Source organism: Podarcis melisellensis (genome assembly GCF_964234715.1).
Source record: "Podarcis melisellensis genome assembly, chromosome: 13".
Classification (NCBI taxonomy): Eukaryota; Metazoa; Chordata; class Lepidosauria; order Squamata; family Lacertidae; genus Podarcis; species Podarcis melisellensis.
Window position 1 is genome coordinate 50,598,550 of NC_138545.1, and position 26,630 is coordinate 50,625,179.

A 26,630-nucleotide genomic window follows, 5' to 3' on the forward strand; every position below is an offset into this window, starting at 1 on the left:
ATTTGTATTAATTTTAGTCTTCATCCAGACCATCACTGAACAGGCATTGTTTCACTTCTCCGCTCCCCTTTTCATGATGCAAAATGTTAAAAAGGAACTCTTGGTCTCACTGGCTGTCCCTGGTAAGAAGGAGGTCATCACAGAATGGTCACAGAAAGCTTGGGAAACATCTAACATATTTTGACTACAGAAAAGGGAATAGAATGGAAGCTGCTGCTGCTGCTGGAATGAAGAAGATGGAGACATTGCGCTAGATGTAAACAGACCACTGAAAAGAAAGGAAGGCTCACAGGTAGTGATGGAGAATAAATTTATCAGTGGGATGAGGTGAGCAAAATATGTCCTGGCCACATGTTGCTTCCTCCTATATAAGTGGCTGCCATAATTGCTTTGCCCCAGTATGCATGGAATAACATGAATCCTGTCGTCTCAACTAAGGTACAGTTTTCCCAAACTAGACTGGTTGCAAATACGAGAACCACAACTACCAGTCCATTCACACCCCATTGCTTCTGGGTTACCAACCGAGTGGTTAGGCTACCAGATTTAGCCCAGGGACCTAATGTGGTGTCACTGTGTTTGATATGATAATAAAATATACAATACGTTGGCAGATGATTTGTCCCCCCCCCCAAAAAAAAAACCCAGTAGCTTGCTATTTAAATACTCCTTTGTGGGTGGGAGTGGGAAATCTGCATTCCAGTAGGCCTCGAGGCATATGCACTGAGCCCCTATCGGACTGTTTTAGCATTCCAATTTTACTGGTGCAAAGTTAAGAGAGCAAAGGGCTGTCTGCCAGCAATGTAGTAATGCTTTTTAACATATGGGTTGGTTGGCTAGACACTTCTCCCTTCTCTTCTTTCACAGCAGATCCATTAGCAGTTCTAAATTCCAGATGTGCACTGACAACACATACATAGATTTTACTAACTCGAAAAACCCAGTCAGAGCTCATTTTTTGGTCTTAGGGAAGCCTGTGGACTCCAGCCAGAGAATAACTATGTCTGCAGATTAATGCATTAAACAGCTGTGCACTAGAGCTGTGGCCTCCTCCTCTGGTAACTACGTATCTTGCAAAAGCAGTTGAAATCACAGTTTCTCTTTCCCATTTTAGCATTCCCCCCTAATGCACTTTAACTTCTGAAATTCACTGTCCTTCTGAAGGAAGGATTATTACGGCCTAGCGATGGATATACACCTAAAACGGGGAACCTCTGGCCTTCCAGGTAGCGTTGCCCCAGCTAGCATGACCAATGGCGAGGGATGATGGGAGTTGTAGTCCAACAACATCTGAAAGGCCAAAGTTTTTCCATGCCTGCTGTAAGGGAAAACAATTTTGGGGTGTTTTGTTGTTTATTAAATGTGTATACCACCCTTCATCCGAAGATCACAGGGTGGTGTTATGTGATCTTCTCTTACGGAATTTAGGCAAGAACAGAAACCAATAGAGTCTGTTAACACAACCCACCTCATCAACAGCATTTGCACATGATGCTCACCTCCACATTCTCAAGCTGATCCCTTTGCTTCTCATAATCTTTTTCACCCTTGGCAAGAGCGTTTTGATTTCTTTCTGAATCTCCTTCACAATGCTCCATGTCCTCGCAGAACCAGTATAACAGACTGAAACATGTCCCTTCCAAACCTAAGCCATAGACAAATGTTAACAGTAGTAGTGGGAGATTACAGTAACAGACCCTTTTCACTTAGTTATGCCTACCGCTTGGTTGCTTTCATGTGTAAATGAGCAACAAGGGATCACATACACAAGGTGGAATTTTCGTAATTCCCCAGATTATTTCAAGCAATACTTTCAATACAGTCAGTTCACACAATTCAGCTTCAAACTGTCAAATGTTTAGGAGGGACATGATATACATGAATGTGTGAAGGAGGTTATCTCTGCAGATTTTCTGTGCTACAAAAAACCTGCCCCAAGGAACATACGTTCTAAATTTAGATGGGGAAGACAACAGAGGGAGATGTTAAATAGGGAATTAACAGAAGCACATACACTCAGACTTTGCTTTAGTTGAAGACTTGGGTGTTGAGTCACAGAGAAAGCTGGCACTTATGTGTTCAGAAGAGCAGTTCCTGGCATAAGGGGTAGCAAATCAAAGTGAGCAGAGCAGGAGACCCTCAGATGCCTTAGGATGCTACAGTTGGAGGTCACAGGCAGTGAGAGACTGAGTTTTGAAAGATAAAAGTGGAAAGTGAGTCTATGCAGAACCTTAAATATAACAAGGAGAGAAGTTTATGCTGTCATTTCAGAGCTCGCTTCTAAAGTCCAGACTCCATCAAATGGTAGGCTAGGCTAACTGTGTCTCTATCCAACATTGCTTTCACTACATTTATTTTATTTCTTGCCAAGACTTTGCAAACTGCTCACAGGTTTGGAATGCTGGAACTTGCCGTAGCAGAGATAGGGATGAAAGCAGGTGATCACGAGGCAAAAGACAGACATGAATTCAATGCCGTGTCCCTTTTGGTGCCACACAAGAAGAAGACATTCCATTAATGCTATGAACTCTCCTCCAATCTTAAACTGGCCACACAATGCTTTGATAACTTAATAAGCTACATACGCAAAGCACTCAAAAGGTACCGCAGTGAAAACACCGAACAAAATTATGAACATTAACTTTTAGAGAACTCAGAGACTCCCTTGTGACCCTTTAAGGTGTGTTGCCCCTGCCTTCATATGTGTAAAGAGGGAGTTCTGTAATCTTGGCAATGGGGTAGCAAAAGAAAATGATTGTTAGAAAGAGACCCTGTATATCTTTTCAGTGACTGATCCCCCCCCCCCCACATAAAATTGCGGAAAATTACTGACCTCATAGAGAAAGTTATTTTTTGCAAGACAGCTGTACTGTGATCTCTAGGTAATATGTCGGTCTTCATCTAAAATATAAATTTCATGTGTCTAGAACAATTCAGGAGAAACAATTTACCCAAATCTGAAACCAGTGATTAACCATCGTTATTTATTTATATAAAACATTCATTGTGTTGGTGGCGATTCCCCTGAGGGTAGAATGGAAGATCCCTTAACCCAAAATACCTGCTTTCAAAAACAAACTGATCTGTGTGTTTAGTATGGAAGGTATTGAGAAACTCTTGGGTGATTTAGCTCAAGGGTATTTTGGAGCTCTAGGAAAATACCCAACCATGCACAGTCAGTTCACTTTTACTTGCAGCATTAGAAAATAATATTTCATGCTTAGTAGGCTATGTTTTATGCAGAGAAACTTAAAAAAAAAATATAGCATTACCTAACAATTTATAGCATTACCTAACATTTTCAGAAGGTAAAATTTTTCAGAAGGTAAAATTAAAACTCTTTGGCTTTCCGAGAGCTGTTTACATGCTTTTTAATTGAGCATAGATTTGCCCATCTAAATGTTGTCCAACCACAAAAATAATAGAAGATTTGAATTCCTCACACCCAAAAACATATTTTTAAGACCCCTTGCTGAAGCAATTTGCAAACATTAAGTTTCACCACCTAAAATGACACACCCTATTACAGTAAGTCACAGCAACCCATTAAGAGATCTGTGGTGGGCAGATAGAATTGTGCAAGGCAACATTCCTGCAGCACACCCATGATTCTAGGCTCAAGATCTTTGGAAGCACACATCCACTGAAGATGCATGTGTTAACCCTTTCTTCTGCCCAGTTCAGAAGCCAATAGTTCTCCTGGAGCAGGAACAGATCATGCTATCCCGACACTGGCTTGTTTATTCGACTTCCAGGTGGGAAGGACCAGGCTGAACCATCCCTTATGTCTTTGGGGGGGGGGGGGAGCTGAGGCAAAATCCCTCTTTCTCATAAATCTGAAATGGTTCTGGAACAAGCAGATGGAGACAGCACCAGCCCACTCTTGCCTCTGCCTCTCCTTCAAAAAAGAAAAATAGAATGCTGTGTTTGTGTGCTAGAGGTGTGTGTGAGCCCGGTGGCGGAAAACAGGAGGGAGAGTGGGGCAGAGGAGGAGCTGGAGACGGACGTGGAGGAACCTGCAGGGAAAAGTTCGATTTAAACATGAGTTTGTGTGGTGTCATTTTCTTTCTGCTTTCAGTAGCTGTGTTGAATAAGGTCTTGACTTCTATCCAGGATGAGATAGCCAATACAAAATAGCTGGCTAGTTCACTGTTGGCTGATAAATAACAGGAAAACCCCATAAATGGATACCCTTTCCCCTGACATCACATGTGTAAGGATGGCCAATCACTGAAATCCACATGGTTACGTGCTCTTGCCCAAATCCATTCAGATTCCAAAATCAATGGAAAACAAGGATAACCCAACGTTCTTCCCCTTATTTAATCCTGATTCCCTCTCCTTTTCTCCCCTTCTAGTCTTTCTTTACCTCTGCTTCTTGGCAGATGGTAACAAATGTGTTTACTTTCAGCTGGACTGAAATGGCTGCTTCATCCAACAGTGATGTCAGAACAACAGGTGGTCCTATTTGGAGAAAGAAAGAATTGATCCAAGCTTCTGTCTCTGCAATGATATTTTGTCTTTGCTTGTCTGTCTTTTCAAAATTGATATTCCATTCTGTAATTGGAGAAATCAAGGGTGATTGCATTCCTCACCTCCCTGTTAGTGTTTCCCACTCCTTTCATGCCTGGGATATAGTATTGGTATTGATAAACACTGGATGCAGACATATTACATTCTATTTTTTTCCACTCAGTCAAAAAACTTTCATGATCAAATTCCAGAACAAAGCAGGCACCAACCTCACAATTTTTGGGCAGTACCACAGTGCCCTTCGGTTCCCTTTGACTACTCCTAGGTTGGGAAATGTATGACCTGCAGACTGGGTGGAGTCTGCTACTTCCATTCATCCAATTGCAGCAGGCTGGAGTTTGTGGCAATATTTGGGAGAATCCATTTACAGCTGTTCTCTTGTGCTGACAGTAGGGTGGAGGAGTGAGACCCTGGGGTCACAGTAGATAACTCAAGAAAGGCATCGGCCCAGTGGGTGATGGCCATGAAAAAGGCAAATTCCATGCTAGGGATTGTTAGGAAAGGAATTGAAAATAAAACTGCCAGTATCATAATCCCATTATACAAATCTATGGTGTGATCACTTTGGAGGGATGTGTACAGATCTAGCTGCCACACTTCAAAAAGACTATTGTCGACTTGGAAAAGGTTCAGAAAAGGGCCACCAAAATAATCAAGGAGCTGGAAGATTCCCCTATGAAGAAACAGCAGTGTTTGGGACTTCTTCATGCAGAGAAAAGGTGAGGAAGAGGTGCTATGAAAGAGGTTTATAGAATTATGCATGGCATGGAGAAAGTGAATAGAGAAAGGGTTTTCTCCCTCTTTCATAACACCAAAACTCATGGATATCCTATGAAGCTGAACACTGGAACAGATAGAAGAAAGTTTGGACTGAACACCAGGAAGAACTTTTTGACAGCAAGAGCTGTTCAGCAGTGGTTGGGATTCTCACGAGAGGTTGTGAACTTTCTTTCTTTGGAGATTTTTAAGCAGAGGTTGGAGGGCCATCTGTCTTGTATGGTTTACTGTATTTTTCGCTCTATAGGACGCACCAGACCATAGGACGCACTGGACCATAGGAGGGGAAGAACAGGAAATATTTTTTTTTCTTGTTCTCCCCCTCTAAAACAAGGTGCGTTCAAGGTGCATTCACCCAAAGCCTCCGGAGCTCCCTCTGGGCTCCGGAGGCTTCAGGTTCCTTTTGACCTGTTCTTTGGGGCCGGTGGGGGGAAGCGATGCTTTCCCCCACCGCCAGCCCCAAAGACCAGGTCAGGGAGCAGCGCAAAGGCGGCGAGCCACCTTCCCGCTGCCCCCCGAGCTTGTGGGGCTGGCGGTGGGGGGAAGTGCTGCTTCCCCCCACCGCCAGCCTCAAAGATCCCTGAAGCCTTTGGAGCACAGCGCAAGTTCCCGCTGCACTCCAAAGGCTTCAGGCTTTGGGGACAGCCTTTGGAGCCTCTGCAGGGCAGCGGGTGCAGGGTGCAAGCACCCCGCTGCCCTGCGGAGGCTTTGCGCAACCATACCCAAGCTAGAACAGTGAGACGGGGCGCTCCATCTCGCTGTTCTGGCTTCGGGGACAGCCTTTCTAGCCTCTGCAGGGCAGCGGGGTGAAGGCACCCTGCTGCCCTGCAGAGGTTTTGCGCAGCTAACCCCAAGCTAGAACAGCGAGACGGAGCGCTCCACAGTGCTCCGTCTCCCTGTTCTGGCTTTGGGCTTAGCCGCGCAGCCTGCATTCGCTCTATAGGACACACACACATGTCCCCTTAATTTTTTGGAGGGGAGAAAGTGAGTCCTATAGAGCGAAAAATACGGTACCTGAGACTCCTGCATCACAGGGTTGGACTAGTTGACCGTTGGCATCCCTTCCTGTTGGAATTTCTTTCTCTCCACTGCTGATGTGTGATTGTTTCCCTCACATGTCTGTGTTGACATTCCATACTATTGGAGTCATGAGAATGGAAGTTCAGTTACGCTGTTCAGTCTTTGTTGTACTTTTGCTTTTTCTGTTCTCTCTCAGAGAAGGAGAGAGGAGACATGTTTCCTTTGTTCTGTAACACTTGATCTTGAGTGCCAACCAACACTTCCAACCCTACAGTTATAAGATTCTGCGATACTTCTTCAAGCAACACAGTCAAACTATGGAACTCGCTGCCCATAGTGATGGCCACCAACTTGGAAGGCTTTAAAAATTGGACAAATTACTGGAGGAGAGGCTAGTGAAGGCTACTAGCCATGATGGCTATGTTCTACCTCTACAGTCGGAGGCAGAAATGCTTTCAGATACTCATTGCTGAGAACCATGGGAAGGGAGAGGGTTCTTGCATTATGTTAAAGCCCTTCACGGCCTAGGACCCTCATACCTACGGCACTGCCTCTCCCGGTATGCCCTGCAAAGGAGTTTAAGGTCCATAAACAGCAACACCCTAGAGGTCCTGGGCCCTAAGGAAGTCAGATTAGCCTCAACCAGAGCCAGGGCCTTCTCAACACTGGCTCCAGCCTGGTGGAACGCTCTGTCTCATGAGACCAGGGTCCTGCAGGATCTGATTTCTTTCAACAGGGCCTGTAAGTTGTTCCGCCTGGCCTTTGGCTTGGAATCAACTTGATCCCCTCCCCCTCTTTCCTTTTTCCTTTCTCCTTCTGTGATGGGACTCCTATTTGGGGATTTCACTGCCTTTTTTCTGACCCACGTAGGACCAGTCTGGATAGTTGGCCTTGGTGAAGATTGGACGTTTTCATCCCCAAAAAGTTTTTGATTTGAGTTTCTACTGAAATGAGGCTGCAGTTTAATGTTGTACTTAATCTTGTTTTTAAGTTGTACTTTAATCAATTGTTTTTATACCTGGTGTTAGCCACCCTGAGCCTGGTCTTGGCTGGGGAGGGCAGGGTATAAATAAATTTTATTATTTTATTATTATTTTTATTATTATTATTAATTATTATTATTAATTATTATTATTATTATGTTCTGATCTCTAGTTTCTGACAGGCATCTGGCTGCCCGCTGTGAGAACAGGATGCCGGACTAGATGGGCCAATGGCCTCATCCAAAAGGCTCTTCTTATATTCTCATGGTCAGAGCATCCTAGTTTGGTCACACCAATGTGTGTTTCACCACACTTGGAAGGTGTGAGGAGGGGGAAACCAAACACCAGCAGCACACAGCATCTAGGCCTAGGGAGGATAGGCAGTTTGCAGTACCAGTCTGCTGCTAGTGCAGCAATCCATTTCCAATGGGGCACAGCTTAATGCATAGCTGTCAACCGTCCCTTATTTGGCGGGAAAGTCCCTTATCCCAGCGCGGTGTCCCGCTGCTGTCCCTTATTGATGATGTCCCTTAAATTTCCCGGGTTTCAAAGGAAGCAGCTCCTCTCCCTCCCTCCCTGCTGGCCAGGGAGGAGAGAGGCTCCAACTGTGTTGCTTGGCTGCGTTGCTCACTCAATAAGGAGTCTAAGAACGACTGGGAGCTTGCATGCCTTGTGTCGATCAAATCGGCCGCGTTGCCTGGGGACTCGCCTTTGCTCAGCGCTTCCCAGCGGAGAGGCGACTGTGGTTTTCCTTGCTGCATCCCTTTTGCCATGTTGCTATGCTGTGGGAACCATCGCTTGAGGCTTCGTTTGGCTGCTGGCTGGGCTTCCTGCCTTTGGCTCGGAGGGGCTCAGAAGTTGAACATACCTGTGCTCGCAAAATCCCTTATTTTGGCTTCTGATCCCTTATTTTCGAGGCTGCTGGTCCCTTATTTTCAAATCTGTAAGTTGACAGCTATGGCTTAAGGCCATCACCTGAAAGTCGTGGGGCAAGCTCCAGTGGATCTTGGACAATCACATTCTGGAAGAGAGAGGATGCCTGAGTGGCAGTGAGCAGAGAGGAAGAGAAGGGGTAGCACAGACAAAGATTTGAAAAAGTCATTCAGCTGCCACCTCTAAATGATCTCCATCCTTTGCTCTCAGGGCTTCCACCTTCTTCCAACCTTGCGCTGCCAAACCGCTTGGATAGCATTCCCTCTTTCTTCACTTTGTTTAGCTATTTCTGCTTGTTAACTGTGCTGAGTCACTCTTTCCCCTTGGAGCGGCGCTGATGCGGAGATCTGTTTCCATGCTTCAGGAATGATTCCTCCCACAGGGGGCAAAAGGTATCTGGTCTGTTTTCTAAAGGTGGGCTGTGAGCTTGTCTGCCTTGAGTTGTCACATTTCATTGCCTCGTGATAGAGGGTCTGGCATCCTTTCCCCCACCTCTCCTTCATTTGCAAAGTACCAGCATCCTCAAGGAATTTGCTGCATGAGGTTTTAGTACTGATCCCAGCTTGGGACAGGAAAAGCCATAAGGCATTTTTGCAAACCATGTGATGACTCAGTTATCCATTGCCCTGATCAGTGTCAGCACTGAAGTAAACAGGCTGTCTTGTTCTGCTCTTGGAACATACAGGCTATAGGTAAAGGTAAAGGGACCCCTGACCATTAGGTCCAGTCATGGCCGACTGTGGGGTTGTGGCGCTCATCTCGCTTGATTGGCCAAGGGAGCCGGCATTTCTCTGCAGACAGCTTCTGGGTCATGTGGCCGTTTACCTTCCCGCCTGAGCAGTACCTATTTATCTACTTGCACTTTGACGTGCTTTCGAACTGCTAGGTGGGCAGGGGCAGGAGCTGCTGGTACATTGTACCCATAAGTAAAGGTAAAGGGACCCCTGACCTTTAGGTCCAGTCATGATCGACTCTGGGGTTGTGGCGCTCATCTCGCTTTATTGGCCAAGGGAGCTGGCATACAGCTTCTGGGTCATGTGGCCAGCATGACTAAGCCACTTCTGACGAACCAGAGCAGCACACGGAAATGCTGTTTACCTTCCCGCCGGAAGGTATTTATCTACTTTCGAACTGCTAGGTTGGCAGGAGCAGGGACCGAGCAAAGGGAGCTCACCCCGTCATGGGATTAAAACCGCCGACCTTCTGATCGGCAAGTCCTACAGCGCCACCCGTGTCCCATATACAGGCTATAAGTAGCACTAAATTTAGGGTGGTGTGAATGGTTCACCCACACAGGGTGCTGAGCTGAGGGGGCACAAAATAATGCATTTGAGAGCATGCACAGAACGGAAAGCAAGACTTTGCTTGAACTCTGTTCCAAAAGGAATTATTGTGAAAATAAGAAAGATTTTGGGGTCACCAAGTTTTGTCCTCACTCAGCGTGCCAAAGGCCACCCCTGCTATAAGCCATAGCAAACTATGTTAGGCAAAGATCAGAAGATGACCTGGATGGTGGCCAGATTCTGTCTACAGATCTGTAGGCGCAGACCATCGCCCAACTCCAAATAGTCCGGCATGAAAATCCCCAAACTCGGTTCTATGGGTGACTCCAAGTCAACTCCCTGGTATAGTTTATTGTTGTACATTGTTTCTAAATTTATTGCTTTACATTGTTTTACAATTGTTTTAATTGTCTGTTATCCATATTTGCACATCAGTTCCTAATGTTGTGAGTGTTCTCTATTTCAGAGGCTTCTACTCTGCAGCCTGTTATAGTTGTTTTAACTGCGAGTCTTTTATTTCTTATGCTCCTACAGTTGTTTTAACTGCGTGTTTTTATTTGTTTTTAGTTCTTATCTGTTTTAATTATCAGTTTTTACCCATCCATTATCCATGTTGTCACGGCCACCCAGGACGGGTCCCAGCTCACAAGAGACCTCACTCCGTTGCAGTTTATTTACAGGAAAAGTTTATTGAAGATTTCTGCTTCTCGTACAGTTCAGCATCGTGGCCGTACGTCTGTCACGTTAGACCGCTGAAGTCCCCTCTGACTCCTCCCCTCTTCCACACCAACTTAATAGCCTGGCTCTAGACCACCTCTTCCTCTCCTTTCTTTTCCGCAGGGTCTTCCTGCCCCCCTGGGTTCCCTCTCTCCGTGACTCGCCTGAGGCTGAATCCTCTGCCGCCTCTTCCCCCCTCCTTCTGGCTTTAGGGCCGGGCTCCTCCCCTGAGCTCTCTCCACTTCCGCGCGCCTCTACGTTTGAACTTGGCGCGCGTACGTTGCTGCTGACCTTTCTTTCGACCGCTACACCACCCCTTGTTCTGCTCTCCACCCTTTCCGGCTGAACACCTTGCTCCAACCCCCTTTCTCTGTTCTCTCCTAATCCTGCTCCCTCCGAGAGGCTGACGACTCCACCCCCTTTACTCCGTTCCGGCTGAGACGCCTCTTGCTGCGTCTGTCTTCCACTGGGCTCCTCTCCGCTTCTCCCTTCTCCTCCCTTTCGCTTGATTAAGGTAACCCCCTTTTGAGAATCCTCTGACTCGCTGCTCAGACTCGTGGATTCCCTCAGAATTCCGTCATCTTCTTCCTCATCCTTCTGCCCCTCCTCCCACTCGCTCTCCGTCTCCTCTGTCATCTCCTCCTCTCTCCCAGAAACCCTGACACATGTTTAATCTTGTATTTTATTCAGATGTTTTATCCTATGCTTGTTTCTTTGTCCTTATTTGCTCTAACAATTATCAGTTAAAAAAAATAAATCCTAACTGCTATTTTATTTATATCTTGTTGTTGTTGTTGTTGTTGTTTTGTTGTTGTTTTGTTTTTTATCCTGGTCTGTGACCGTAATAAAGTTCATTCATTCTTTCATAGCAAACTGAATGCCAATTGGCCCACATTTGGCTCTGTTCTGCACTCGGCATGCCCTGTGGGCCAACAGCTCTTCGCAGTGGAAAGGTCTTCTACCCCTGGACCAGTAAGTCAGTACTCTGGAGTAGGACTGTGGTCTCTGGGCAACAGTGATGATTCTGGGGTGTCCCCCATGCCTTTCAGCCGTGTTCCTTAGCTTCCTCTCCTGTGATGATTTCACTGTTCATCTGCTGGCTCTACAAAAAGGAGGGGATCGATCCTGCACTGGGCCACCCTGATCCAGTGGCATAGAATAGTTGCCTCCCCCACGGCGCCTTACTTTTTAAATGCACTCTAATTGTATACGTGTTGAGGATCACTGGCCAAAGCCAACGGAACAGCTTGCTCTAATGTTTATTCAGAATAAAGTCCCATTTGCTTTCAGCAGATCTTCCTCCCAAGGAACTGTACTTAGGACTGCAGCCTTCATTGATCACTGTCTGCAGAATGGGTATTCCAGCAAAGGGACATAGGAGGGCATAGCCGGCTCCATAGTACTGAGAAGCATGGAGTGGGATGGAGAGGGAAGGTGAAAAGGAGGGGAAATCGGTGGATTTTTCCCCCCCGTGGATCCACACACAAAAGCTGAAAGCGGTGCTTAAAATCAAACAATGCTGTATTTACTGTAAAAAGAGAAAGGGGGGGGGAGAAAATCAGGAAAAGGAATTTGAGATGTAACAAAAAAAAGAGTAGGATACAGAAACTGCAAACCCCACCAGTGTACACATTATTATTTTTCCCATTTATCATACAAGCTGATGTTCAATGGAACTTGCTCTCAAGTAAGAGTGCATAGTTCAGAAATAGTTATGCTATTTAGTCAGCAATAGGCTCTCTCTTTTAGTTTGGAGCTAAATGTACCGTATTATATACTGTGGATTGATGAATTTATTCACTCTTTCCAGCTGGGTCAATAGCAGAAAGTTGTTGCTTTTTTGTGCCAAAATTCAAACTATACCTTTATAGGGAAAATATCTTTCCTTCTGAGTTTTATTAGACTTTTTCCCAATTAGAACAGCAGGCAGACATAAGGCCAAGAAGTGCAGCTGTTCTGTCATCTGAAGGCAACAGCTACCCTCAACAAACCTCCATAAGCTTGCTATTTCTCTTGTGAATATCACCAATAAGGTTAAGCAGTAAAGAATGCTTTTTTTAAAAGTCAGAATGATTGTTTCATCCTCTTGTTGCATGCCACCCTCCATCTCCAAGCAGTGTGACATTCCAAAGGTTTGTGTTTCCTTCCGGAAATGAGGAACAGACTGCTTTATTTACACATATGTACAGCCTGAGCCAGGGACACGGGTGGCACTGTGGGTTAAACCACAGAGCCTAGGACTTGCCGATCAGAAGGTCAGTGGTTCGAATCCCCGCAACAGGGTGAGCTCCCATTGCTTGGTCCTTGCTCCTGCCAACCTAGCAGTTCGAAAGCACGTCAAAGTGCAAGTAGATAAATAGGTACTGCTCCGGCGGGAAGATAAACGGCGTTTCCGTGCGCTGCTCTGGTTCGCCAGAAGTGGCTTAGTCATGCTGGCCACATGAACCGGAAGCTGTATGCCGGCTCCCTCAGCCAATAAAGCGAGATGAGCGCTGCAACCCCAGAGTCGGTCATGACTGGACCTAATGGTCAGGGGTCCCTTTACCTTTACCTTTACAGCCTGAGCCTACGATCGAGGGGTTCACAGCATTACCACTCCAGAGTCACAGCCTTGATTTCAAAACAGCCTTGGATTCCCTTGCATGTTTCCTCAGAAGTTAGTTGCGTGGCGAGTTCCTGCCCCCCCCCCAGTGGAAATAAAGACACATGACACAATTATTAAGGTTAATGGGCTAAATAAGGCCATAACTTTATTGGTTACAGGTGATGAGTGGTATTGGCTTAGGCATTGGTCCTAACTGACTATATCCAGCTACAGCCTGTCCGCTTGAAGTCTGGGAAGGGTTAACCACTGGTTTGGGGAGTCCTGCTGATGCACATCAACTAAGAACTCCCCTGGGGTCACCGCTCGGGGGCGTGCCTTAGGCCCTCACCTCCCCAGGCTTTGGACAGGGCCACGCCCCCCCGGAATCCTTTATCGAACGTCCCTTCTATATGCTGGGCAGGCGATGGCGCTACCTCCCCTCTTCCATCTACAGAACTATACCAATGCCTAACTGCCAATACCAAGAAAGATGTGATGATTTGCTACGAGGTAGGCAAAAACCAATTGGCTGGTTTCAGTTTGCCAAGTGGGAAAATTCGTATCAGGCCCCTCAACGGTGGCCAACCAAGGTCCATAGCAAGGTCAAGGAACGAAAACCTTATAGGGCGTGAGGGTGGGGAAAGCAGGAACAACTGGTAGGTGGGGAAAGAGTCCTGTGTTAAATAGGGTAGGCCACGCCCCCAGAGCCAGCCGATTGGCTGGCCAGGGAGTGATGCGTGGTGGGGGCGTGAAGCCCGCAACCCCACCTCCTCTGCAGGGTGGAAGCGACTTTGCACTGTATATACTTGGTCAAGGGAAATTTCCTCCAGTGCTTCTTGAAATAACTTCTTGCGACCACTTCACCCTCAGTTCCAGTGGCATAGCGTGGGTTGTCAGCACCCGGGGCAAGGCAAGTAATTTGCGCCCCCTAACCCGTGGATTTGCACCCCTAACCCGTGGATTTGCACCCCCTAACCCGTGGATTTGCGCCCCCTAACCCTAACCCCCAGATGTTGCAACCGGTGCGGCCGGCCCCTCCTGCAACCCCCACGCTATGCCACTGCTCAGTTCACCTAAGCTAACACTGTGAAACTAGTTTTCCCTTTCTGGTTGTGTGGTTTTGTATCTACAACAAAGATGACTTGATGGTAAAGATATGATATATGTGCTTAATGTCTGTGAATCAGTACAGGTACACTCAGACTGAATCACGTTCATCTTTAGATAATGAAGCTGAACTGGAAAAGCATGTCAAATGCAGAATACTGACGCAGAAATAATATGCACTGGGAAATGCATATTATGTCATTACGTACTCTTCATTACCACAAAAGAAAAAAAATGTATATAAAAAGAGCTCAGCTGTCAATCTGAGAACCTAAACTATGACCACAACAATTTATATTTCTTCACTGTCAGCTATATCACTATGGACAATCTGTATCACGCCTGTTAAGATTAGGCCAACCCTGCTTCGCTTTTTTGTCACTTTAGGACTGCTATTTGTTTTTCCGTTCTAAGCCCAACATGGAATGATAGCTGTCAGGGAACTGCCATCGGAGCCAGAGGCGGAGGGAAGGCTCCAGAGCGATGCCGGAGAGGGTCCCAGCAGGGAGAGAGGCAGCCCATCTGCTGGGGAAGGAAATCAGTGTAACACCAGTGGTGAAGGGGGGCAGATGGGGGAATCGGCGAGGAGGCTCCAGGACTCTTCACCGGAGACCAGCGGGGAGAGCACAGGTCCTCCGCTGCCCACACCCTCCCTGCGCAGAAGACTTCCGCGCAGGGAGAGTAGGAGGAGACTTGGCGTCAAAGAACTTCTTTGCTGGAAAAAGTTCAAGAAACGCCCACTGACGGATTCTACCAGCGACTGAGACAGCCACAAGTGAAAGGCTGTCCAGAGAGAAAGGGTTCAACCAGGTAACCTAGCCAGGAGTGGCGGCAACTTACACACGAGCAACCCCTAGAACCATTACAATAGCCAATGTGTCAACTTAATTACAGTGAAGAATTCTAGGCACAACCATGTCACCTAATCACAAAAAGTTGAAAAATTAAAACACATTTTAAGTGCTAAGGCATGCAGGGAACTAATTGCTGGAATAGCACTTTTTCAATTTTAAAAACAAAAAAGCAGAAAACAAAACATTCTGAAGATCCCTGAGAGGGATACATATGTGAACTGTGCATTCTTAGTACACACTTTGAAATGAATATATCTATAAATGTTAAACATATAGGATTGATTACAACATCCTACACGCAAAGATAACAAGCTTCTTTAAAACATGGAGAGAGCCAGTTAAATGATCTCTAAAGAAAGAAAATCTGGAAACTTAAGAAGGTTCAGGATAATATATCTCTCCAGGAAGAAAAGGAAACAGAAAGAGGTCTATTGTTATTAATTAATTAATTAATCAATTAAATTTGTATACTGCCTTTCATCAAATCCAAAACAAACCAATAACTAACCCCCCATTTAACACATTTAAAAGGCAACAGAATGTTAAATAGCTGGTTATAGAGAAATGTTTTCGCCTGGCGCCCGACAAGTGGAAGAGGCTACACAAAGAAGTGTCTCAGTTAATGATCACCGGGTCCAGGTTGGTTTACGTGGGGAGTGGAGTTCTAAGTTCCTCTGGTGAGAAATTAGTGAAAGAAATGAAGGGAGACCAGAACCTGACCATTTTCATAAACTGGAGTCAGAAAATGGCTGCAAATTTCCTGGTAACATACTAACGGCAAAGTTGTTGATCATAAAATTTTGCTTGTGTTGTGTATTGTTTGTGACAAATGTTCCTGGAGCCTATTTAAATATTTGCAATAAACCAAAGGGTTTCAATAATTAGAAGCATTTGAACCCAATTGGATCCAAATGTGTCCTTTTTTTAATGGAAGAACTTAGAAAATAAAATTGTAAGCGGTAAACTTATTGATGATTCCCTATATAAGGCAATTCAGGAAGAAAAAGAGAAATGGTCACACATTTTGAATGTTATTTTGACATTCTGTTTGTGCAAAAAATAATATTACTCTTAGGGGAAGTACAGGAATTGCTGGCAGTCCAAACATGGGACTTTTTCTAAATCTCATTGAATTGATTAGCCATAATTAAGTGCAGTTGTCATAAAATGGACTTTCTACATATTTTACATAAAATACAAAATGATTTCCTCCCATTGTAGCAGGGAAGTGTTCATGGTGAGATAATATGTATGATTAGAAAAAGGGTGTAATCATTGCTACCTGATTGTAAATCCAGATGTTTCTTACCATGACCATATTTGCCACATTATCAGCTACGCCCATCTTTATCCTAGAAACATTTCAATCGAGGAACGTTTTGTAGAGTTAACTGAAACAAAACCAGAGTCAGGCAGTGGTTTAAGTAGACAAAACCATGAACAGATTAAAGCAAGACGTCAATATTAAAGATGCCCAAAGACAAGGATACAGTAACGGGGCAAATGGCAAATATGTGCACAATGGTATTGAACATAGCTGTCAACTTACAGATTTGAAAATAAGGGACCAGCAGCCTTGAAAATAAGGGATGATTTATAACGAAATGAAAAAGGTATTTAAATATACCTTCCTGAAGAAACCAGAGGCCTTTCTCCTGGGCATGGTCGGCTAATTGGTGCCAAAGAAGGATAGAACTTTTTTTATGTATGCAACAACAGCAGCAAGAATACTCATTGCAAAGTACTGGAAGACACAAGATTTACCCACCCGGGAAGAATGGCAGATGAAGTTGATGGACTATATGGAACTGGTGGAAATGACTGGCAGAATCCGAGACCAGGGAGAAGAGTCGGTGGAAGAAGATTGGAAAAAATTTAAAGATTATTTACAGAAAGACTGTAAAATCAATGAATGTTAGAAAAATGCTGGAATGAAGTTATATGGCTTTAGCAGAAATGTTACAAAGAACTAAGTACAAATAGGTTGTTAATGGATTAAAGGGAAAAATAAGGTTAGAATATGTTAAGATAAATTACAGGACAGAAAACTGAGGAAGATGGAAAGGATTTGCTGAAACAGTTAACTGAAGTGGAATACAAAAAAGGGAGGTGCAAGGAGGTCGCTGAAACAAGTGAATGAAAGATAAGATATTGAAATTATTGGATGTGTTTTTAATTGTCTTTGTTTTGTTTTGTTAAGGTTAATGTTTATGTAGTGTTTTTGTTTCTGTATTGTATTGTATTGTATTGTTTTGCTTAATTCTTTTTCTTTCTTTTGTAATCCTTAAACTGTTAATAAATATTATTTTAAAAAAAGAAAAAGAAAATAAGGGACCAACAGCCAAAATAAGGGACCTGCAGCCTCACCTGTTCCAGGCACTCCAGCCTTCCTGTCCTCCTGCAGTCTGGTTAAACTCATGCTGGTAGCTTCGAGAACACTGTCCAACCAACTTTGTAACCAGAGGTTCAACTGAATAGAATCTGAATCACATGCACCACAAGGCCTATGCAGCCTCAACTTAAGATGGCTCCCCGCCCTGGCTTTGCACTGCAAAGTTTGCAGCAGCATGTGCAACAAAATGGCATCCAGCATTCAAAAACCTCCTCAGCTTGCATTAACTAGCCACACACAAGGCATGCAAGCTCCACCCCCCAGTCGTTCTTAGACTTCTTATTGGGTGAGCAACACAGCCAAGCAACACAGTTGGAGCCTCCCTCCTCCCTGGCCGGCAGGGAGGGAGGGAGAGGAGCTGCTTCCTTTGAAATTTAAGGGACATCATTTAAGGGACATCATTTAAGGGACATCTATCAATAAAGGACAGCAGCGGGATATGGCGCTGGAATAAGGGACTGTCCCTTCAAATAAGGGACACTTGACAGCTATGGTATTGAAGCCCTTATATTAAATGATTATTCAACGTAAATTGTACCCTAGACCCACTGAAATTAGTGGCATGACTAAGTTAGGTTCGTTCATTTCAGTGGATCTACTCTAAGCAGGACTTAGTTCAATACCACACAAATTTGGAAATATTTTTTCTCATTTTGGTTCAACTGTTGTTGTTTTTTTCATTTTTCTCCTTAGTTTCAAGGAGATATATTGTTTCATATAATTTCTAGGCCATTGACTGTAATAAGGTTGATGGCAATGATGAAGTCATAATAAAATAAGTCACAAATAAATAAGCATTGTGACAAAGGGGAACACTTCGGCACAGAGCAAATTTGATCACACAGAATTCTGTTGCTTCTTCACACATGGGAATCAGCCTTAGGAAACTGCATCAATTCTTGCAAACACTTCTGTGCTGAAGGAAGAGAGTGTATCTCCCCTTCTGTTTTTATAGGGTACATATGCAAACCTTCTTGCTTGTCTAATATTTGAACTAAAATAGTAAATGCATGAACAATAGTAAACATTATAGTGAAGTAGAGAATGCTTTTAAACAGTCACAATGACCTCTGATTTTATGACTTGAATAAACTTGAACAGAGCATAAGCAAGGGAATTTCAAGAGGCCTAATAATGCAGTAGGTATCTTGCTCATTGGAATTTTTATTATTATGCCACTGATTAAATACATGGTGAGCAAAAGAGATTTACGGAAAGTAAATAGCCGGAGGCAGCAATAAAGAAGCAGAATAGCATCAGATCACTTCTCTGATACACGGCGTAGTATTTTGACAGATGAGAAAATGAAGCAGTGATCTTTAAACCAGAACCCAACAGAAATCAGTGGAATTTGGCCTGCAGTTAAACGGATGAAGGCCTCCAAGATTCAACAAAGGAAAATAAATGTTCCACATTCATATTAAAGCTACTATCCTAAACATATTGATTTGGCAGTAAATTTAATTAAAACCAATGGAGCTTATGTCTGAGTACATGGGAGGGCAGTGATGGGTAAGCATTTGAAAGAAAGCATTTCCTTACATCCCCAAACGGGGATATTTATGAAGCTTATTTTATCTATTTTCATATTACAGTGGTGCCTCGCAAGACGAAATTAATTCGTTCCGCAAGTCTCTTCGTCTTGCGAGTTTTTCGTCTTGCGATGCACGGTTTTCCATAGGAATGCATTGAAAATCAATTAATGCGTTCCTATGGAAACCGCCTTCCCCCGACCTCTTCTGGCGGGCGGCATTTTAAAATCGCCCGGGACAGCGGAGGACTTCTCCGCTGTCCGGGGCGATTTAAAAGCCCCTGGGAAGGCAGGCAGGGGGGACAAAGGCTTTCCCGCCCCGCCGCCGGGCTTCGGGACATCGTTCTGAAGCTGGGCGGCGGGGGAGGCTTTCCCGCCCGGCCGCCCGGCTTCGGGACATCGTTCCGATGCCGGGCGGCGGGGGGAGGCGTTCCTGCCCCACCGCCCGGCATCGGAACGATGCCCCGAAGCCGGGCGGCTGGGGGAGGCGTTCCTGCCCCACCGCCCGGCATCGGGACGATGCCCTGAAGCCGGGCGGCTGGGGGAGGCGTTCCTGCCCCACCGCCCGGCATCGGGACGATGCCCTGAAGCCGGGCGGCTGGGGGAGGCGTTCCTGCCCCACCGCCCGGCATCGGGACGATGCCCTGAAGCCGGGCGGCTGGGGGAGGCGTTCCTGCCCCACCGCCCGGCATCGGGACGATGCCCTGAAGCCGGGCGGCTGGGGGAGGCGTTCCTGCCCCACCGCCCGGCATCGGGACGATGCCCTGAAGCCGGGCGGCTGGGGGAGGCGTTCCTGCCCCACCGCCCGGCATCGGGACGATGCCCCGAAGCCGGGCGGCGGGGGGAGGCTTCAAAAGCCGTCCGGGGGCTTTTAAATCGCCCCGGACAGTCCCGGGGCGATTTAAAAGCCCCCGGTTAGGCAGGCAGGGGGGGCAAAAGTCTTTGCCCCCCCTGCCTGCCTTCAAAAGCCGTCCGGGATAGCGGGAAGCGCTTCCCTGCTATCCCGGACCGCTTTTAAAATGCTGGCGGTGGGGAGCAAAGCCTTTCGCCCCCGCCGGCCTTCCTGGACCTCTTCTGAAGTCCGGAGGGGGGGGAAGGCTTTGCTCCCCACCGCCAGCATTTAAAAAAAGGTCCCCGAGATTTCCCTATGGGCTTTCGTCTTGCGATGCAAGCCCATAGGGAAAATCGTCTAGCGAAGCGTCGCAAAAACCGAAAAACCCTTTCGTCTTGCGGGTTTTTCGTCTTGCGAGGCATTCGTCTTGCGGGGCACCACTGTATATCATACAATCGTCATTTTTTTTATTCAGTAAACCAGGAAAATTTCAACATCTATTCACTGTCATTATTTTATTGTATTTATTAACTCATTTATATGCTGCAAGGTCCTTTTAGACAGTTCCAACAATTAGTGCACTGTCATTACAATTTATATCTTCCAATATCAACTTTAACCAACTGGTCTATTTTTTTTTCCAGTGAAGGGGTCTTGGGAATAATATTTATTGGCCAGTGTTTGCCACTCAACATTTTATTAGAAAGCCCTGCTGTCAAATGATTTTTCTGCTTTCCTCAAAGCCCCCGAAAGAAAGGTAGGTCAGACATACAACATTATTTTACTTCTGGGTTTCCCTTTGTTGCTACAACTTCTCAGATGGGTACATTATATTCCGTATTTTTTGCTCTATAAGACTCACTTTTTCCCTCCTAAAAAGGCAAAATGTGTGTGCGTCTTATGGAGCGAATGCAGGCTGCACAGCAATCCCTCTTGCTGTTCTGGCTTCTGAGATTCAGAATTTTTTTTTCTTCTTTTCCTCCTCCAAAAACTAGGTGCGTCTTGTGGTCTTGTGCGTCTTATAGAGCGAAAAATACGGTATATCTAATGTGAGAATTTGTAACAAAAGGACATATATTAATTCTCAAACCTGAGCCTTTGTAATTTCACTCCCAAGTCCCCCATCTCAGATCTGGGGGGGTGGGGGATAACTACCTACAATTAATACAAGACTAAAAAGCTGCGACATCTGGAATACAGATGCTTTTTATAGACATTATTATTTGAATGCTCTTTACCAAAGACCTTGTGGTCATGATCTTCTTACCATTTCCTCTACAATGATAGTAAGACTACTGTAACTTTAGAATAAGCATTTTGAGAATGACACTACAGTGGTGCCTCGCAAGACGAAATTAATTCGTTCCGCAAGTCTCTTCGTCTTGCGAGTTTTTCGTCTTGCGATGCACGGTTTTCCATAGGAATGCATTGAAAATCAATTAATGCGTTCCTATGGAAACTGCCTTCCCCCGACCTCTTCTGGCGGGCGGCATTTTAAAATCGCCCGGGACAGCGGAGGACTTCTCCGCTGTCCGGGGCGATTTAAAAGCCCCTGGGAAGGCAGGCAGGGGGGACAAAGACTTTTGCCCCCCGCCTGCCTTCAGAAGAGGTCCAGGACAGGCTTCGCGGACCTCTCCGCAAGCAGCGGGAGCGCTCCTTGCGGAGAGTTGCCAGCGCGCCCAGGCTTCGCGGCCCCGCCGCCGGGCTTCGGGACATTTCTCTCTCTGCTTGCTGCTTTGCTTCTAGGCCGCACTGCTGCTCCCCCCTCCACACTAAACCCTGGCTTTTTTCATCCTCACTATCTGCAAGTTGAGGGTGGGCCCTGCAGCTGCTATTTACTTAAAAAGGGAATTGTGAATTTGCTAATTGTATGCATAATTTCATATCTAATGAGACTGCTGTGAGCAACGGGTCTAGTTGAGTCTCCGGGTATAGGGCGGTGTATAAACTGAAATAATAATAATAATAATAATAATAATAATAATAATAATAATAATAATAATAATAATAGTTCTAAAGTAAGTTTGCCTAGGATTGTAGTCTAAAGCATGTACTTTTTTCTGCAGCTGAAATCAAAAGGACTTAGACATGCCTAAATTTAGCTGGATTGCACTCAATAGCTCTATTACCAAGAAAATCTGAACACTGAAGGCAAGCATTAATAGTGCAATTTCACCATTCCAGCTTCTGTTAAGAGTTTCTCTTCATTCATGTCCATTTAATAAATTATCACTGCAATCCCATCCTCCTCTAGGGGGTCCCAGGATTAAGCCACAAAACTCTCAGCAATGTGTCAGTCACGTGACTCATGCACTGCACAGATTAATTTGTGACTTTCCCTGGAGCTGGGAAATGGTTGTTAACTGCTGTCTGGGTTATCCAGTTCTGGAGAATTGTTTCCTTCATGCAGTCCGATTTCCCAATAAAAGGTCTCTTTCTCTTTTATGGGTCTTTTAAAATGTCTTTCCTGCAAAATGCAGCAGATGCCATTTACATGTGCACAGGAGATGTTTCTTGTTTAAATAATGTTTCAAAGAGCTTTAAAAGGCTCTTTGGATATGATGTAGGCCCACCAGGGACACAAGGTTTGGTCTTGCACACTGGCATTTCTGGTGCTTTTTTTTTTGTTTTAGAAAAAGAGGTGCCGGAAGCCACCATGAACACCTCCCTTGTTCTCTTATAATGGCAGTGGCACCCACCTGAATGGTGCTGGACCTGAGTTTTGGCTGAAAAAAAGTCCTGGGCATTTCACACATTGTAGTTTGCTAAACTTTCTGCTATTAAGCATTCTTAATAATTACATTAAATATTGTAGGATTTCTATCTGTAAAATAAAATGAGTAAATGTGTTCTAAGTAATAATAATAATAATAATAATGATAATAATAATAATAATTTATTCTGGTCAAAGACCAGCTTGTATTTTAATATTATTAAAATAGAAATTACATAGAAGGGGGGGCCAATAGGCACCCTTGCCTGACTCCCTTAAAAGTTTTAATGGGGTCTATTAGGTGTCCTAGGAGGCTACACCTGACTCTTGTTGCGTGAACTGCCTGGATTAAAAAACGGGAGCCTTCTGTCTACGGTGGTACCCTGAAGTCTATCACAGAGTCTAGCTCTGGGGACTGTTTCGAAGGCTGCTTTTAGATCTATGAAGGTGGCGTAGAGTGAGGCCTGCCCTCCTGATTTATATTTTTCTATGAGGTGTTGTAGTGTTAGGCAGTGCTCTATCGTGGATCTTCTGGGTCTAACGCCCGCTTGGTCTATTGCCAGAATGTCTTCATTTTCTAACCATTCAGTAAACTTTTTAAGTAGGTGCTTTGTATAAAGTTTACTAATCACACTTAGTAAGCTAATTGGCCTATAGTTCGATGTGTCCCCTCTATTGCCCTTTTATAGGATGGAGCAGCCAAGTAATTTTGTGGTCCCCGAGAGGGGGCAATGACAATAAAGATATTATTATTATTATTATTACTACTACTACTACTACTACTACTACTACTACTACTACTACTATGGCTGTTCCCCATTCCCCTGGGATGCAACCAGTCTTGTCTATGTGGGTAAAGAGAGAGGCTAAGAAAAGTGCCCACCAATCCACCTGTGATTTTAGCATTTCGGGCTTAATGCCATCTGGGCCAGGTGCTTCGGTGTTCTAGGTACTTTATTCCTGAGTAATATGCTGCCTATATATGCTTTATACATGTAATCTGCAGCTAGGTACCCCTTCTTGGATTATTCACTTCTGGAGTGTTGACAAAATAAATATGATCTATGTTGGTCAGGTATCATGTATGCATTTATTGCTATTTTTAGATAGATTGGGTGGTTTCTATAGGCTGCACCCCTTTACTTATGGACTTTGCCTCCTGGTGCATGAGCTGGATCCCTTTACCTCTGCTCTTTCTGGGATTCTGTCCTTTGGCACAGGATTGTACCCATATACAGCTTTATTTATCACATTTATAGCCTGCCCTTCACCAAGTCATCCCAGGATAGGTTTCAAAAACATCATAAAAACAAATACAGGTTGCATTTAAAAAATCTCATTTTATATTAAGGTAAAACAAGAACATAGCAAAGGCTTGCCAAATTGATTATTTATTTTGGCTCCAATCCAGCTAACATTTGTTGTGACTAATTCTTATTGAAATGCTTGAAAGTGACCAGGCTTGATTTAGTTGCAACAACTTACCTTGGTTGTAAGTCTATCGAACACAGTGGGCCGTACGACTAAGTAAACTTGCATAGGACTGTGCTAAACCTTGTTGCATTGATATCAATGGGACTCAGTCGTTTCAGGTGGATTATGAGCTTTTCCTTTACAGCAAAGAGCGCTGGGAGAATAACATTCATGAATAAAGCCTGAGAGGCTTGAGCATCTCCATGTGAGAACAATAAGGCAGGAAAAACTGACAAAATAGTAACCCGGTGAGGAAAGCAAAACAGAACATACTGTTCTTTGATAGAACTCTATGTGCATTCTATGGATCTGGCGATCTTGGCACCTGGTGACTTCAAGAAATTTACAGTCTAGTGACATGTTGTACAGACAGGTAATCTGGGGAGCATGCACATTTTTTTCCATTTGATACAATGCAAACACTCCCAACTTTCTGACAAAATTCCCTTTAGTGGATAAGACCTTCATGAGCTTTTTTTTAATGGTAGGGTGGAAAACTGCCATCTCACTCTGCAGAATTCTCTGCTTACAGTATTACTTTTTAGATCCTCTATTTTCCATCCATCTGTTACAACTGCCCGGGAAACAAATGACTTTGAGCAGGTTTGTGGTGCTGTGACATCAAGGAGAAAGAGGTAAATCTCTTGCACAACAAAATAAGACATCTCACACACATGAAGGAGGACAGAGTAACTAAATCTCCTGCCACAGGGACTTTCCCCTTATACTACAATCTATAGCAGCTTCTCTCAGCCTTGGGTTCCCAGATGTTACTGGACTACCACTCCCATCATTCCTGAGTGCTGCCCCTGCTGGCCATGGATGATAGGAGTTGTAGTCCACCAACATCTGGGAACCCAAGGTTGAGAAAAGCTGGTCTTACAATATCACAGCTGGGAGTGTTGTTGGGGTTCTGTTTGATTTTTCTGCTTGATTTTTGCCTGCTGAAATGGAAAGGTCTTTGCCAAGTGCCTGAAGTTCAACAGGGATGATGTAATGCTGCCATATCATTTGCAGGGCTGCTGTTACAGAGATGATGTGTATGTGGTCTTCTTTAGATGCTCTAAGGCACTATATAAACATTAAGTATTAAAATAACATAATAAAACAATAATAAACTATCTATAAAAGCCTAATTATCTCATCCTTAAACTCTCTTCTAAGCTAGAAGACTATAGCAGTAAGAACTAACTTGCTGATAGACGACTATTCCTCCCCCCCCCCTTTATTAACTCTTCTGTCGATGGTATTTGCATCCGCCAGGATATCAGGAATCCTTCTGGAGAGATTCCTTAACATGAAGCCTGACTCTAATCTTCTGTTAGACTCCATTAACTTGTTCCTACCCACCATACTTCATTTACATATTCATACTTGTACAAACAGTGATCCGAGTCTTTGTTCTTTTTACTGATGTGTTCTTTATTTTCATAATCTCTTGCTCATTCACCTTTAAAACTCATTTTTTATATAATAAAAAACAAAATAATGCAGGGAGCACCCATGAATACACAAAAGATCTCCTGCAGCAAAAGTTCATTGTAATCACACTAGGAGTCCAGAAGAATTGCCCAGTGTGGAGATATGGCTGGACACACATCCCTGAAGCCCCACTCTATTTTGATGACAAAGTCTGAAGAAGTCTCTCAGATCTGGTATTCCAATCCCCAAGTCTCTAGACTCTCATGAAGGGCTGTTGACCATTCTAATGCCTTTTGTGGGAAGTTCTGAGTGAGAAAATGTTGCTCTTCCTGGAGTTAGAAGCGCTTAAAGGTATTGGCACCATTAAAAAAAAAACCCACACAAAAAACCTGCTGTACCCTCTCAGGTTTCTCTGAATCTGACTGCATCAGGGTGCTGAGAATTAAAACCTGTTATTAATTCTATCTAATGCTAATAGTGACCTCTGCTGTCTGTAACTATAACGACACCATTGTCCCATATTCCTGTCCTTATTCAAAATGTAAAAAACCGAAAAACAACTACAGTTCCAGGCTCCCTTGGTACTTTCCAACACAATATTCTTCCCATCCAGGCCCATATGCCGCCAAATCCCCCTACCTGTGTAAACCCTCTTCAAACATTGTCACTAGAAAAGGAACCACGGGTAGAGCAGGGCTCCTGCTAGCCTTTTGCATGATTAGTGAACTTTTGCAGTGAGGAACTTTGTATACCCATGGTGAATGACAAAACTGACATCTCAGGGTTTTCAATCATGCAAGGAGCATGACTTAGCTTAGGGCCGGCCCAAGACCTTTTGATGTCTGAAGCAAGATGTGCCACGGATGCTTTACCGCACCACAGATCACTGCTGAGGCTATTCCACACCCTTAAGATAATTCAGATTCCGTCCTGGGACAATCTGTTATGCTATTTTTGCTGCAGTAACTATTGCCCGTGTAATTTGTATAAGCAGCACCAACAGTTATAAAAAATAGCAATGCATGGTATCTGTGGAGTAATCATACTGTTACTTAATCCGTCCCGGAGGTCCATTCCAAAACCAAAGTGTTCCAAAATCAAGGCACACTTTCCCATAGAAAGTAATGCAAAACGGATTAATCCATTCCAGACTTTCAAAAACAACCCCTGAAACAGCAATTTAACATGAATTTTACTATCTAACGTGACCTTTGATCCATAAAACGAAAACAATAATCAATGTACTGCACTATAAAATAAATAAAACAGTATTGTAGATGATAAGAATTAAAATTTTCTTACCTGCACTGATGATATTGTTGGGATGTGGGGGTTTTTATCCATTTCCGCAGTCACACAATCAATCAATCAATCAATCAATTAGTAGCTGAACTGGGTTCCACACAATCACAAAAACAAATTAACTGGAAAAGCCACAAAAACGCAAAATAAATAGCAAAAACAAAAGCGTCAAAC

General features: G+C 44.4%; 1 long non-coding RNA gene across 4 annotated transcripts; it reads right to left on the reverse strand.

The window, feature by feature from the left end:
- Window positions 1-451: 451 nt before the first annotated feature.
- On the reverse strand, window positions 452-25,909 carry LOC309354390. 4 transcript variants are annotated; one of them, XR_014162243.1, is made up of 6 exons: window positions 23,745-25,909; window positions 16,101-16,182; window positions 4,370-4,557; window positions 2,834-2,901; window positions 2,015-2,186; window positions 452-1,645 (listed from the first exon to the last, which is right to left on the reverse strand). It is a non-coding gene; the product is annotated as an uncharacterized lncRNA (long non-coding RNA). The 4 variants fall into 4 exon arrangements; XR_014162244.1 differs by having other exon boundaries at window positions 2,015-2,901; XR_014162245.1 differs by having other exon boundaries at window positions 2,834-4,557.
- Window positions 25,910-26,630: the final 721 nt, after the last annotated feature.